General features: G+C 47.1%; 1 protein-coding gene across 4 annotated transcripts in view; it reads left to right on the top strand.

Moving 5' to 3' along the window:
• The window catches only part of LOC138982097 (ras-like protein family member 12), a 90,982-nt gene that overhangs the window by 45,519 nt on the left and 32,417 nt on the right, over positions 1 to 13,046 (top strand). The window lies entirely within an intron of this gene.

Raw genomic sequence — 13,046 nt, 5'->3', positions numbered from 1 at the left:
TTCTTTGCTGGCAAAGCCTATCAAGAGCGATTCGGGGGTCGTGCTCCCGACCATACCCTCATGGCATCGGAGGAGATTAGTCGTCAGCTTTTAGAGCTGGCTTCGATCTCCGAGACGCTCCTGCGGTCCCTTACCAGGGCTATGACCGAGACGCTGGACCCTTTTGTCCTCGCGGTCGAGCAGGACGCTGACGACATCTCAACTCTTCTTCGGCTCTGGCGAGAGTCAACGAAGAGCAAATGAAGTTGTCAGCGATGCAGTACGCACATTCGGTCATGAGCCGGAGAGATCTTTTTCTGGGTCACTCTCAGTTCAACTCCAACCAGACTCACGGTGCGACCAGACTACTCGTGCACACTGCGGGCGTCTCCCTTGACAGAAGGCTCTCTTTTTGGCCGTCTGGCGTTTGACGCCAGGAAGACGGAGATACAGATGAACAGAGATTCTCATTTCTCTGACTTCTCTCTGCAGGCGTTCAAGCAGGCCAAGCCTTCTCAGGCTCAGCCCGCTCCGCCTAAACAGCCTCAGGCCTCTGGCTCTGCCAAGCCTGCCGGACAGAAGCGGGGCAGATTTCCTTCTCGTGGTTCGAGAAAAAGATCGGCGCCCAGCAGGGGGCGGGGCGGCTCTGGAAGCAAGCCTCACCCCCAATGAAGTGTTCCGGTCCCACCACCCCCCCGCCCTCCACTCTGGTGATGGCGGGGGGCCCTTCAAGGGCACTTTCTCACTGGGCGGCCCTAGTGCACAGCCAGTGGATCGTGGGCGTCGTGGGATCGGGCTTTCGTCTGCTTTGGGGCGAAAGAAAGGCACCTCTGTCGCGGCGTCTGCCGGGCTTCAAGCCTCCCTCCTCACCAGAAGCAAGGTCCGTCCTTCAGGCGGAAATCGTTGCTCTGGTGCAGAAGGGCGCGGTGGAGAGGGTCATAGACCACACGTCCCTCGGCTTTTACGGGCGGCTGTTCGCCGTCCCCAAGGCCTCGGGGGCGTGGCGTCCCGTCCTGGACCTGTCTTCTCTGTCGCTTTCAATACTTACTGAGAACGATTCGGTTCAGGATGGAGACGCCCGCGTCGGTCAGAGACTCTCTTCGCCCGGGAGACTGGGCGACCTCCATAGACCTGACGGATGCATACTTCCATATTCTGGTGCATCCGTCCGACCGAGAAATGGCTCCGTTTCCGGTGGGACAGTCAGGTCTACCAGTTTCGCGCTCTGCCTTTCGGGCTGTCTCTCGCACCTTGGGTCTTCACCATGGTCGTGAGGCAGTTATGCGCACTGGTGAGGTCGCAGGGTATACGGCTGAGAGCATACCTGGACGATTGGCTGGTTCTGAACCAAAGCCAGTCTGGGTGCTCCAGTCATACCCAGGCGGTTCTTCGTCAAGCCCACCAGCTGGGTTTTTCGATCAACCGGACAAAGTCGGAGTTGGTGCCGTCACAGACGTTCACTTATCTGGGGATGTCTTTCTGCACGGTTACATGGACGGTCCAGCCTTCTCAGAGGAGGGTGGACAAGCTCCAAGCCATCATCCGCGCCACTTTGTCTCTCCCGAGGGCTTCCCTCCGGACGCTGGCCTCCATCTTGGGACAGATGGAGTCCATGGCTCTCTTGGTGCCTCTGGGCAGGGTCCACAAACGTCCGCTTCAGCTTGCCCTGAAACCGTATGTGGACTCTGCCTGCGTGGACTGGGACGTCCTCATCCCTTTGCAGGGATGGTTCCAGTCAGCGACCCTTCCGTGGTTGGACACGGCATGGGTCTGCAGGGGCGTGCCGATTGTCCTGCCCCCCCCAGACACGGACCTCTTTACGGATGCGTCTCTGATGGGTTGGGGTGCACACACAGACCGACAGACTGCGTCGGGCCTGTGGTCGGCAGAGCAGAGCCATTGGCATATAAACTTGCTGGAGCTAGAGGCTGTGGCCCTGGCTCTGGCGGAGTTTCGGCCCTCCCTTCACGCCAAGCATGTTCGTCTGTTTACAGACAACACGACTGTGGCAGCTTATCTGAACAAGCAGGGAGGGTCGCGGTCCCCGTCTCTCTCGGGCAGGACCTGCGAGATTCTGACCTGGTGCTGGCAACACCAGATCACTCTCTCGGCCAGGTACCTCCCGGGGAGTTTGAACACTCTGGCGGACGCGCTCAGTCGCTCCGACAGAGTGCTTCAATCAGAGTGGACGATCACTCACGGGGCACTGCTTCGTCTCTGGGCCCTCGTCCCAAAGCCTCTGGTGGACCTCTTTGCCACCCGCTTTTCGAAGAGGCTGCCGATCTTCGTCTCGCCATTCCCGGATCCCGAGGCTTGGCAGACGGATGCATTGGCCTTTCCGTGGACAGGGCTCCAGGCCTACGCCTTTCCTCCCTTCCAGTTACTCGGCCGAGTAATCCGGAAGGCGGAAATGGAGGGTCCGGATCTTCTCCTGGTTGCGCCCCTGTGGCCCTCACAGGCGTGGTTCCCGGACCTTCTGAGGCTCGCTCAGGGCCCGCCCATCCCTCTCGCTCTCGCAAGAGGAGAGTTGGTTCAGCCTCGCACCGGCATTCCACACGAGGACCCCTCATTCCTCAAACTTCACGTGTGGAAGTTGTCCGGTCTTCTCTGAGGCGTTCCGGTGCTTCTGAGCAAACATTGGACCTGGTGGAACGCTCTCATAGGGCTTCCACTTCGTCGGTGTACGCTTCTCACTGGAAGTCCTGGGCGACCTGGTGTCAGGCCCGTGGTTTGGACGCGCTGGCTCCTCGTTCCATGCATGTCGCAAACCACCTTGCCTTTCTTTCCTCTCAAGGAGCGTCTGCTTCCTCCTTGAGGGTGCGAAGATCCGCCATTGCAGTTACGCTACGGCAACTGGGTCGCACGATCGATGTCACTGGCGTCATCTCAAGGGTGATCAAGGGCGCTGCTCTCAAAGAGTCCTCTACTCGTTCTTCCCTCCCGAAGTGGGATCTCTTTCTGGTACTCGAATTTCTTCGTTCCGCAGAATTTGAACCATTGGCCGCGGCTAGTTTCGCTAGTCTTACGCGCAAAACGCTTTTTCTCCTGCTTGTAGCTACGGCTCGCAGGGGAAGTGAGATTCACGCCCTGTCGGGGGACCCGGCGGACATCTCCCACGAGCCTGACGGCTCTATTACGTTGCGGTTCCGGCCTAACTTCCTGGCAAAGAATCAGGCCCCTGACCAGGCCTCTCCGCTAGTCTGCGTCAAGCCTTTGACTTCCATTCTGGCTCCCGGAGACCCGGACGCGGTTAATTGCCCGGTCCGAGCTCTTGGCATCTACCTGGCCCGCGCGCAGCCGCTTAGGTCCAAATTTCAAAAGCTTCTGTTCATCTCTATGAACACGTTAAGAAATAGGGATATTGCCAAAACCACAATGGCTCGTTGGGTGTCCATGCTCATCAAGCAAGCGTACGTGTGGAGCCTGGCAAACAAAGGGGGGGACTGCCTGTCTTCCCCATGGACTCTGCCCGGGCCCATGAAACCAGGGCTTGGGCGTCCTCTTTGGCTGTCCTTCGGTCTCACAAGCTGGACGAAGTCCTACGCACGGCGTACTGGCGTTCCGAGGACGTGTTTCTCAACTATTACCTCAGGGACGTCTCCTCTGTGAGGCAAGATGGCTCTAGAACTTTCCCCGCGCTCATAGCAGGCGGTCAGTTCCTTGCAAGGGTTTGAGGTGAGTTTGGATTTTTTCATTCCCACCGCCTTGTTGAAGCTATCTGCTTTTATGTGATTCGGAGTAAGAATATGTAATTTAATCGAAAATTTTTAAGTAAATTTTCATTTCATTAATATACTTACCCGAATCACATACCGTATTCCCTCCCGCCAACCCCGCATATGATTTTTTAGTCTATTAAGTCGTATGAAGACACGTGGTGTTTACAGGGGAAGTGACGTCACGTAACCCGAGATGGGAGGTAACTCCCTGGGTAGATGGTCATTACCCTGCCTATGTTTACACTTTTTGTGTTGGGTTGCTTCCCTTTAAAATTCTTTAAGACGGGTAGCCTTTTCAGACCTTAGCATGTTAAGACTGCGTCAATGCTTTTATGTGATTCGGGTAAGTATATTAATGAAATGAAAATTTACTTAAAAATTTTCGAATATTACTTAGACTTGCAACCTTCATCATGAACGCGTTTAAAATACGCAGTGAGTGGGTACAGTGAATATGAGATATTGCACGATCTTGTTTTATGTGTATGCTATTTTTGTTGTTTTTGTCGATTGCTTAAAAAAATAGTAATAATGTTTTGTTTTTTGAAAACGTTAATGTGATGCTATGTATCAGGGATGCAACGATTATGCATATAACTGCTTGCAGATTTGCGTGGGAAAGGGCATGTGAAGGGATAGATGGAGGGATGAATAGATGGATGACGGATGAATGGTTGGACAGACAGACGGATGATTAGATGGATGGAGGACAGAGGGACATGAGATGGATAGAAAGATGGATGGATGGATGGATGGTTGGCTGGATGGATGGATGAATGTATGGACGGAAGGATGACAGAGAGACATGAGTGAAGTGCGACAGAGACTGGATTTTGTGCTGATGCATTACTGTCCCTTTTCAAACGTTTTGCTGTTGTAAATGCCTGTTTCCACTGTCGCCATGTCGACTGTCATTACGGTGATGATGATTTTTATTATGATTAATATTACTCTGATTATTTTCCATGAAGCATGAATGTTGAAACTTTGTACACCCCGAATTGAAATGGGCCCAAGGCCTAATCAATAAACCATCCAGACTCCAGTCTCCAGACTCTCTCTCTCTCTCTCTCTCTCTCTCTCTCTCTCTCTCTCTCTCTCTCTCTCTCTCTCTTTCTTTCTGTCTCTCTCTCTGTCTCTCTGTCTCTCTCTCTCTCTCTCTCTCTCTCTCTCAAAGGTAAAGAAAACTGGCCAAGAGTATTACTTCTCTCCGATTGCGTGTGTTTGGGGTCACCTTGACCGAGAAAAAAATCATTGTTCAAATCTATAGGCAGTGCAGTGGTGTAAAGGTGTGCCAGTTACCTGTGCTAGTGTAGACAGGCACTAATTCAATTATTCCAGCAATTTTGACACAGATCCTTTAAGTGTTGTTTGCTGTTGCCAATTAGTCAGCGTTCGAAGGTTTTTTTATGCTGCACGTTCGTCATCGCTGTTGTTGCTGTTGCTTTGTAGAACTTCAGAATCTCTAAACCCTGATATTTGTGTTGGTTGTACGTGAGAGAGAGAACGAGCGATTAAGTTAATCATTATGTAGTCAGGGTGAAGGACACTAATCTAGCATACTGGTGGCCAGTTTAAAAGAAGGGAGTACGTCTGCACTCAAGGAGTTACATGGCCATCTCTCTCTCTCTCTCTCTCTCTCTCTCTCTCTCTCTCTCTCACTCTCTCTCTGCATGTTTCTCTGTCTCTGTCTCTCTCCTTCTATCTCTCCCCCCCTCTCTCTCTCTCTCTCTCTCTCTCTCACACTCTCTCTGTCTCTCTCTGTCTGCCTGATTCTGATTCTGTCTGTCTGTCTCTGTCTCTGTCTCTGTCTCTCTCTCTCTATTTCTCTTTCTCCTCATTTCGAAAACAAAAAAGATAACCACAAATTATCTCGCACATCAAAACGCTGTTAACCCAATACAAGCTTTACGCCGTCTAAGCATTTCTCGGCGCTAATGAAGCAGAATTAGGACCGAAGGAGCGATAATGACCGAAGTGCCATGCAGAGAAAGCAGAGTACCCTTCGGCTTCAAAGGGCAGGTAACCGAGGGAAGTGGGGCGTAAGATTGTCTGAAAGGTGAAAACAGGTTTCCAGGGTAATGTGTGTGTTGTGTGTGTGTGTGTGTGTGTGTGTGTGTGTGTGTGTGTGTGTGTGTGTGTGTCTGTGTGTGTGTATGTGTATGTGTCTGTGTGTTTGTGTGTGTTGTAATTCCGTGTGTGTGTGTGTGTGTGTGTGTGTGTGTGTGTGTGTGTCTGTGTCTGTGTCTGTGTATGTGTATGTGTATGTGTCTGTGTGTTTGTGTGTGTTGTAATTCCGTGTGTGTGTGTGTGTGTGTGCAGGGCCGGACTACCGGGGGGGTTATGGGGTTGCGCAACCCCCCCCCTAGCCTAAACATGTACCTTACTTATTTAAATTTTTTTTATTATTGCTTATTTTATGCCGTTTCATGCAAGGAGCGACCATTTTCCTATCTCAGAATATGACCTACCCGTCAGCTTCAGGGGCTTCGCCCCCTGACCCCCACAACGAGGGGGGGGGGGGGTATGGGTTCTAGGGTTTCCGGACCCCCCCCCAGCCAAAAAAATAAAAATATTGAATGAGGTATGCATTTCTTTATTTTACATTGAGTTTCAATTTTTGGGGTATTAATCAGTGACAAAATCTGCTGCCTGAAACTGGTAATGATCATCCTCAGAATGCACCAGATTGCACCATTTTGCATCCTTTTTTTCAAAATTTCCGGGGGGGGCATGCCCCCGGACCCCCCTAGCAAGCTAGGCGCTTCGCGCCGTCGGCTCGGCGCTTCGCGCCGTCGGCTCGGCGCTTCGCGCCGTCGGCTCGGCGCTTCGCGCTGTCGGCTCGGCGCTTCGCGCCGTCGGCTCGGCGCTTCGCGCCTTCACACCCATATCTTCACAATATACTTTTGAACAAAAACAGTCATAAAATGAACTGATCCGCCCCTGCCGCCAGGGGGGACATCCCCCTGGGCCACCACTGGCAACCCCCCCCCTCCTCTTCGCCTAGTCCGGCCCTGGTGTGTGTGTGTCTGTCTGACTGTCTGTCTGTGTGTGTGTGTGTGTGTGTGTGTGTGTGTGGTGTGTGTGTGTGTTTGAGAGAGAGGGAGAGGGAGAGAGTTTTCTTTCACTTACAGACACAATCTTTGACACTCTCGCACACACACACACACACACACACACACACACACACACACACACACACACACACACACACACACACACACACACACACACACACACACATTGCCAGACAAAGGGCGGGACAGAATTTCTAATTAGTGGAGGCTACATTAAAACGCTTGGATATTATTAGATGTACAGTCTGACAGTCGACAGTTTTGAAAAACGCTTACTTCAACGCTAAACGGGTAAATGGCAAGAGAGGAGGTGTGTACTTTATTACGATTTGAACTGAAACAGATGTTAAGTTAAAATGCTGCATAAGCCTGCGTCTTTTTGGAATTAAAAGCACATAAAAGTATACGTTTATGAATTTAAAGATTCGAGAATGCTATAAACGACTCATCAGCACATCACTCTATGTTAGTAAAAAAAAAAAAAAATCAGGTAATGGTTTACGTAACCTATAGTTCGGAAAACTTTCTGTTTGTAATCCCTGACTCAAACTGCCTTATTCCAGCCAAGACAACGAACTCTTCTTGTTTTCTTTGTGTTCTTTATTAAAAATATTACTTATCTGTAATCTTCACAAGATGTTGCAAGTAAAAAACCCAACAACAAACAACAACAAACAAAGCAAAAAAACAAAGCTAAAATACAACAAAAAAGAAAAGACATTTTCGTAAATGCTCCTCGCACAATTAAGCCTCTTGAAGCGCATTCCAGGCATTTTGGAACGTGGTCACAGCAGGGAGGGAACGATTTGAGAGGCGTGAAGCACGTGCTGACACACTTTGTCCGTGTTGATGCACGTGCTAGTGACAGGCAGACCCTTCGGCGCACTTCAAGCGGGCACCAGGCTACACTCGCTTTAAAGCCTCACTCAGCCTCCCGTAAACCCTTTCGTTTAAACACTTACCGCAAGAGAACATCCTAGGCGCCCTGCATAAAGAGCGAGCATTTTTCAAAGAATTTATTTTTGCGTGGCCAGCCGGATTTACTTTAAAACAAATCGGAAGCCTCGTTTTGACTTAACTTTTAAAATCTAAATAAAAATTAACAGCTTGTTACACAAACATTCTTAAATCATAAAAGATTTTTTTTTCTCATCAAGACAAGATCAGTACAATTCGAAGTTTTGAAAGTTTTAAAAAAGGGAGCCCGCAAGCACGTCACGCAAGGTCGTGTTTGCCCAAGCAGACGAATTTTCTGCATATCGCTGGCTCCTTAGAAGACAACCGCCGCCAATAAGTTCGTGTGACTCGCAGTCGTTTGTTGCAGTTTAGATTCAGAGGTACACAATAACGTGCTATTGCAGATACAGTGAGTCGCATTGAAACCACAAACTGACGAATGAATTATGAAAAAAAGGAAAGTGGGTCACACCCGTCCACGATGGCTCAGGGATGAATAAACCACGGAAACTGGTGTGTGGTTTACGCATGCTAAATAGCCATTCAAACGAACTGTGTCATTTCATGCTGTTTAATGCTATTGCAAGTGTGTTCCATGAGGTTAGAACTGCTTATTTCGGGAAAGATTCCATCGTTCTGTAAACCTCATGTGAGGCTGTGTGAGGCTTTAAATTGGTACACTTTTCTTTTTTTTTTTTACATTTAGTCAAGTTTTGATTTTCTTTTGAGTTTTTAGCTTTTCACTTTAATAATGTGAGGTGACTAAACCTTGCGAAACAAAATGTTGTGGTTATTCTGTTCCTGTACTGAAAATTGCAATGAAAGAGCCTCTTTTGTGTCTATAGTATACTCATTTTAAATGTGCACACTTTGTTTCGTCAGCTTTCTCAACGCGTTTGAAAGACCTTCAAAGGTCGATGGGTAAACCTAATGAGTTTCGTTTTCTTTCTAGCTTGTTATTCCTTCTTAATATGGAGCTTTGCACTTGAAGGAATACTATTGTAGGCCTATTGACCGGGCCATACCTGAAACTTAGCAATAAATATTTAATACGCTGGAGAAAAAAAATCAGACCACTTGCTGACACAATCGTACGAAGGTAATTTTTTCTCGGATATCTGGTAGCAAGTTTTGCTCATAAGCAGAGAAGAAAATGACGTTTTAACGACGTCTTTATCTGTGTTGACGTCATCACTGCTTTACCCGCAGTCATCTCGAAACAACAGGCTCAGGCAAGGCCAGACATGAGAGTTAATTTCCCTGATAAATGTGTATGCCTGCTTTCTCTCTGCCTGTTTGTTTGTCCGTCTGTCTGTCTGTCTGTCTGGATATCTCTCTCTCTCTCTGTTTCTTTGTCTGTCTCTGTCTCTGTCTCTGTCTGTCTGTCTGTCTGTCTGTCTCTGTCTCTCTCTCTCTCTGTCTCTGTCTCTCTCTGTCTCTCTCTCTCTATCTCTCTCTCTCTCTCTCTCTGTCGGTCTGTGTGTGTGTGTGTGTGTGTGTGTGTGTGTGTGTGTGTGTGTGTGTGTGTGTGTGTGTGTGTGTGTATGCGTGCGTGCGTGTGTGCGTGCGTCTGTCTGTCTGTCTGTCTGTTCGTCTATCTGTCTGTCTATCTGCTGTCTGTGTCTGAGGAAACGAGGTCCATGGCCTTGGGTACATTGCATGACTCAGCACTGACGGGTGCATAACGATCATGTATTGGTGCAAACCGAAAAACAACCTATAACTTAGCTCAGCTGGATGGCCCAAAGAGGAGATAATCTGCTGAAATCAAGTTATCTTTGATTGTTTCTAAGTGCAGATAGGTAGTCCCCCCCCCCCCCCCCCCAAATAAAATTCGCTACATGGTTCACAGTAACAGCTCATGTGAATGAGGCTGTGTGTTTGTTCCTGTTTTTAGGCTAATGTGCGAAACCATGAGGATGCCAGAGTGATGAAAGAGTTGTTTCGTTCCCTATTATTTTAGTGTACCTGGACGGTAGCTTAGAATATGTGTATTCAATTTGATTTGAATTTGCGCCGGATGTTCATGTTCTATGCAACAGTGAACACGAAGTTGTTGTTGTTGTTGTTGTTGTTGTTGTTTGTGAAGAATGGCAAACGTTTTTACTTGAGTAAATGGCATAATCGACGGAATTTCGAGTGCTGTTCATTCAACCGAAGCCTTTAAAAGTAATACCGTGTAAAAGTCCGTTCTTGTTCTGACAGTAGAGGTTTGTGGTTTCATCAGTTTACTTTTATTTCAATCGCAAACCAAACAAGTCGCGTAAGGCGAAATTACTACATTTAGTCAAGCTGTGGAACTCACAGAATGAAACTGAACGTAGTCCGCCGCTAGTGCACAAGGCAGTGAAAGTGACGAGCCTGTTTGGTGCGGTAGCGGTTGCGCTGTGCTTCATAGCACCCTTTACTGTACCTCTCTCCGTTTTAACTTTCTGAGCGTGTTTTTAATCCAAACATATCATATCTATATGTTTTTGGAATCAGGAACCGACAAGGAATAAGATGAAATAGTTTTTAAAACGATTTCGGAAATTTAATTTTGATCATAATTTTTATATTTTTAATTTTCAGAGCTTGTTTTTAATCCAAATATAACATATGTATATGTTTTTGGAATCGGACAATGACGAAGAATAAGATGAAATTGTTTTTGGATCGTTTAATAAAAAAATAATTTTAATTACAAGTTTCCGATTTTTAATGACCAAACTCACTCATTAGTTTTTAAGCCACCAAGCTGAAATGCAATACCAAACCCCGGCTTTCGTCGAAGATTGCTTTGCCAAAATTTCAATCAATTTAATTGAAAAATGAGGGTGTGATAGTGCCGCCTCAGGGTTCGTACAGAGTCCTTGAACCCTGGAAAACTCCTTGAAAATTGGAAAACCTTTTCCAGGCCTTGAAAAGTGCTTGAAAATAGAGTTTTGTTAAATAGTCATTGAAAAGTACTTGATTTTTCCAAATTGTTGTCTATACATTTCGTCAGCAGCTTGTCTTATTTAAAAAAAAAATGCAACCCCCTTTTTTTTCGTCAAATACAGTACACATTTTGGGAGAATAAAAGATCGAGTGAAAACGAAAGCAGATGAACTATTACTAGTCACCCGTAGTTGCTTCCCTTCCCGGAAGTTGGCAAGGGAAACAACTACGGAATGACTAATAGAAATTCACCAGAAACTTGATGACTTGAAAAACTGAAGGTAAGCTTGGTGCTTTGCATTAATTTGGGGAAAATCATGTCCTTGAAAAACATTTATTTGGTCCTGGAAATGTCCTTGAAAACTCCTTGAATTGTATCAGCTCTGCCCTGCAGGAACCCTGCCGCCTCAACTTTTACAAAAAGCCGGATATGACGTCATCAAACGTATTTATCGAAAAGAAGAAAAAAACATCCGGGGATATCATACCCAGGAACTCTCATGTCAAATTTCATAAAGATCGGCCCAGTAGTTTAGTCTGAATCGCTTTACACACACACACAGACAGACACACACACACACACACACACACACACACACACATACACCACGACCCTCGTCTCGATTCCCCCCTCTATGTTAAAACATTTAGTCAAAACTTGACTAAATGTAACAAAAAAAAGGAGTTTTATGGCACAGAAGGTGCTGCGAGATGTAACTTGTGAGAGTGGTCATCATGGACACATGTGTCAATGTTTGTATTAGATCCTGTGCAACGTTACAGGCGATATTGTTGGTAGCTGGTTCTCGGTGGTCATTTCTATATCCATCCATTCGTAAACCACGTCTAACATAAGGGGTTGACATTTTATTTGTTATTTGACCAACATCGGTACTTACTTACTTACTTAGGCCCGTTGCCCCCAGCGGAGCATAGGCCATTTCTCCATCGCACCATCGCACCCTGTTCTGTTCTGCTGGTATGGGCTGTTCTTCCCGCTTCTGCCCAGCTGTTGTCTTGCCTCTTCAGTTCTGCCTCTGTGTCACGCCTCCAGCTGTTTCTCGGCCTCCCTCTATTCCCTTTTCCCTGGCCAACATAGGTGCGCGGCAGATATTTCTCGTGCTTGCAAATCACAATTTTGCTCTTTAGCCAGCATCGCAAAAAAGTATTTTCCGTTTCGGACGGTCTTCTACCTGTTTTGTCAAAATTGATATGTTGTGGTAATGCTGTGGTAATTTAAAAACCGTCTCCAAATATATTGAGACAGAAGCATCATCGCATGCTTTAACAACAAGTACAAGTTGTCAATATTGCAGACTATATCGTCTACATCAAGACTCAACGTGAGATTCAGATCAGAACAGAACATGAAAAATCAACGGCAAACTTGTAAAAACAAGAATAAAGAAAGAACAAAACAAGCAAAGAAGAAAACATATGCGTCTAATGCGATTTGCACAGTTGCATTATTCTGTTAACCTGTTTCTAGTTTTGGCGTGTTTTGTTGTGAATGTTTCCCTGGGTGTTCGACTTATCTGTTTTGCTGCTCAAATGATGCTCTACTTGTTCTGAATGTAATCTGTTCCTTATGTGTATGTGTGTGTGTGTGTGTGTGTGTGTGTGTGTGTGTGTGTGTGTGTGTGTGTGTGTGTGTATGTGTGTGTGTGTGTGCGTGTGTGTGTGTGTGTGTGGAATGTGTGCGTTTTTCTGTGTTTTTCTGTGTGTGTGTGTGCGCGCGCGCGCGAGCGCGTGTGTGTGCGCGTGTGTGTATGTGCGAGCGTGCGTGTGTGACAGACACAAAGACAGACAGACAGTCACAAAGCACCACGTTCATAACTCGATTGCGAAGTGAACTGCAATAAAAGCAGTTTCAGAGATGCTGAGATATTTCAGGGAGAGTTCAGAAAAGCACTAAATCTCCGCAACGTGCACGTGCCACCCAGCCTCTACTAAATCTCTCCCTATCGTCTTTCTGTTCTATCACTCTGAAAAGCAATAGTGTTCAGAAGCTCATCGTCAAGGCCTCGGCTTGCAACTTAATCTCCCTAATTGCTCGTTTCCTGTTCCAGAGGGGTAACAAACTCGCACAAAACGCGTGTCATCATCAGTTCCCGTGCACCAGTTAGGGTTTTAACGAGAGCAGGTTCGACTGAGCATCAAAACTGCTAAGCTGAATCGCAAATATATTTTATAATTTTGTGTCGTTTTTGTTTTTGGGTGGGGTTTTGGGGAATTGAGGTTGAAGCGCGGATACAATTTAAAGTGTTTTTTTGAGGGGAAAATAATTTCGTTTCTGTGGGTCGACTGCGGGAAGTGTGTGTGTGTGTGTGTGTGTGTGTGTGTGTGTGTGTGTGTGGGGGGGGGGGTGAGAGGGAGGGTTATGAGGTATGAACAT

Source organism: Littorina saxatilis, linkage group LG1, assembly GCF_037325665.1.
Source record: "Littorina saxatilis isolate snail1 linkage group LG1, US_GU_Lsax_2.0, whole genome shotgun sequence".
Classification (NCBI taxonomy): Eukaryota; Metazoa; Mollusca; class Gastropoda; order Littorinimorpha; family Littorinidae; genus Littorina; species Littorina saxatilis.
The sequence above is the reverse complement of the archived record's forward strand: the minus strand, read 5'-3'. Positions and strand labels throughout refer to the sequence as shown.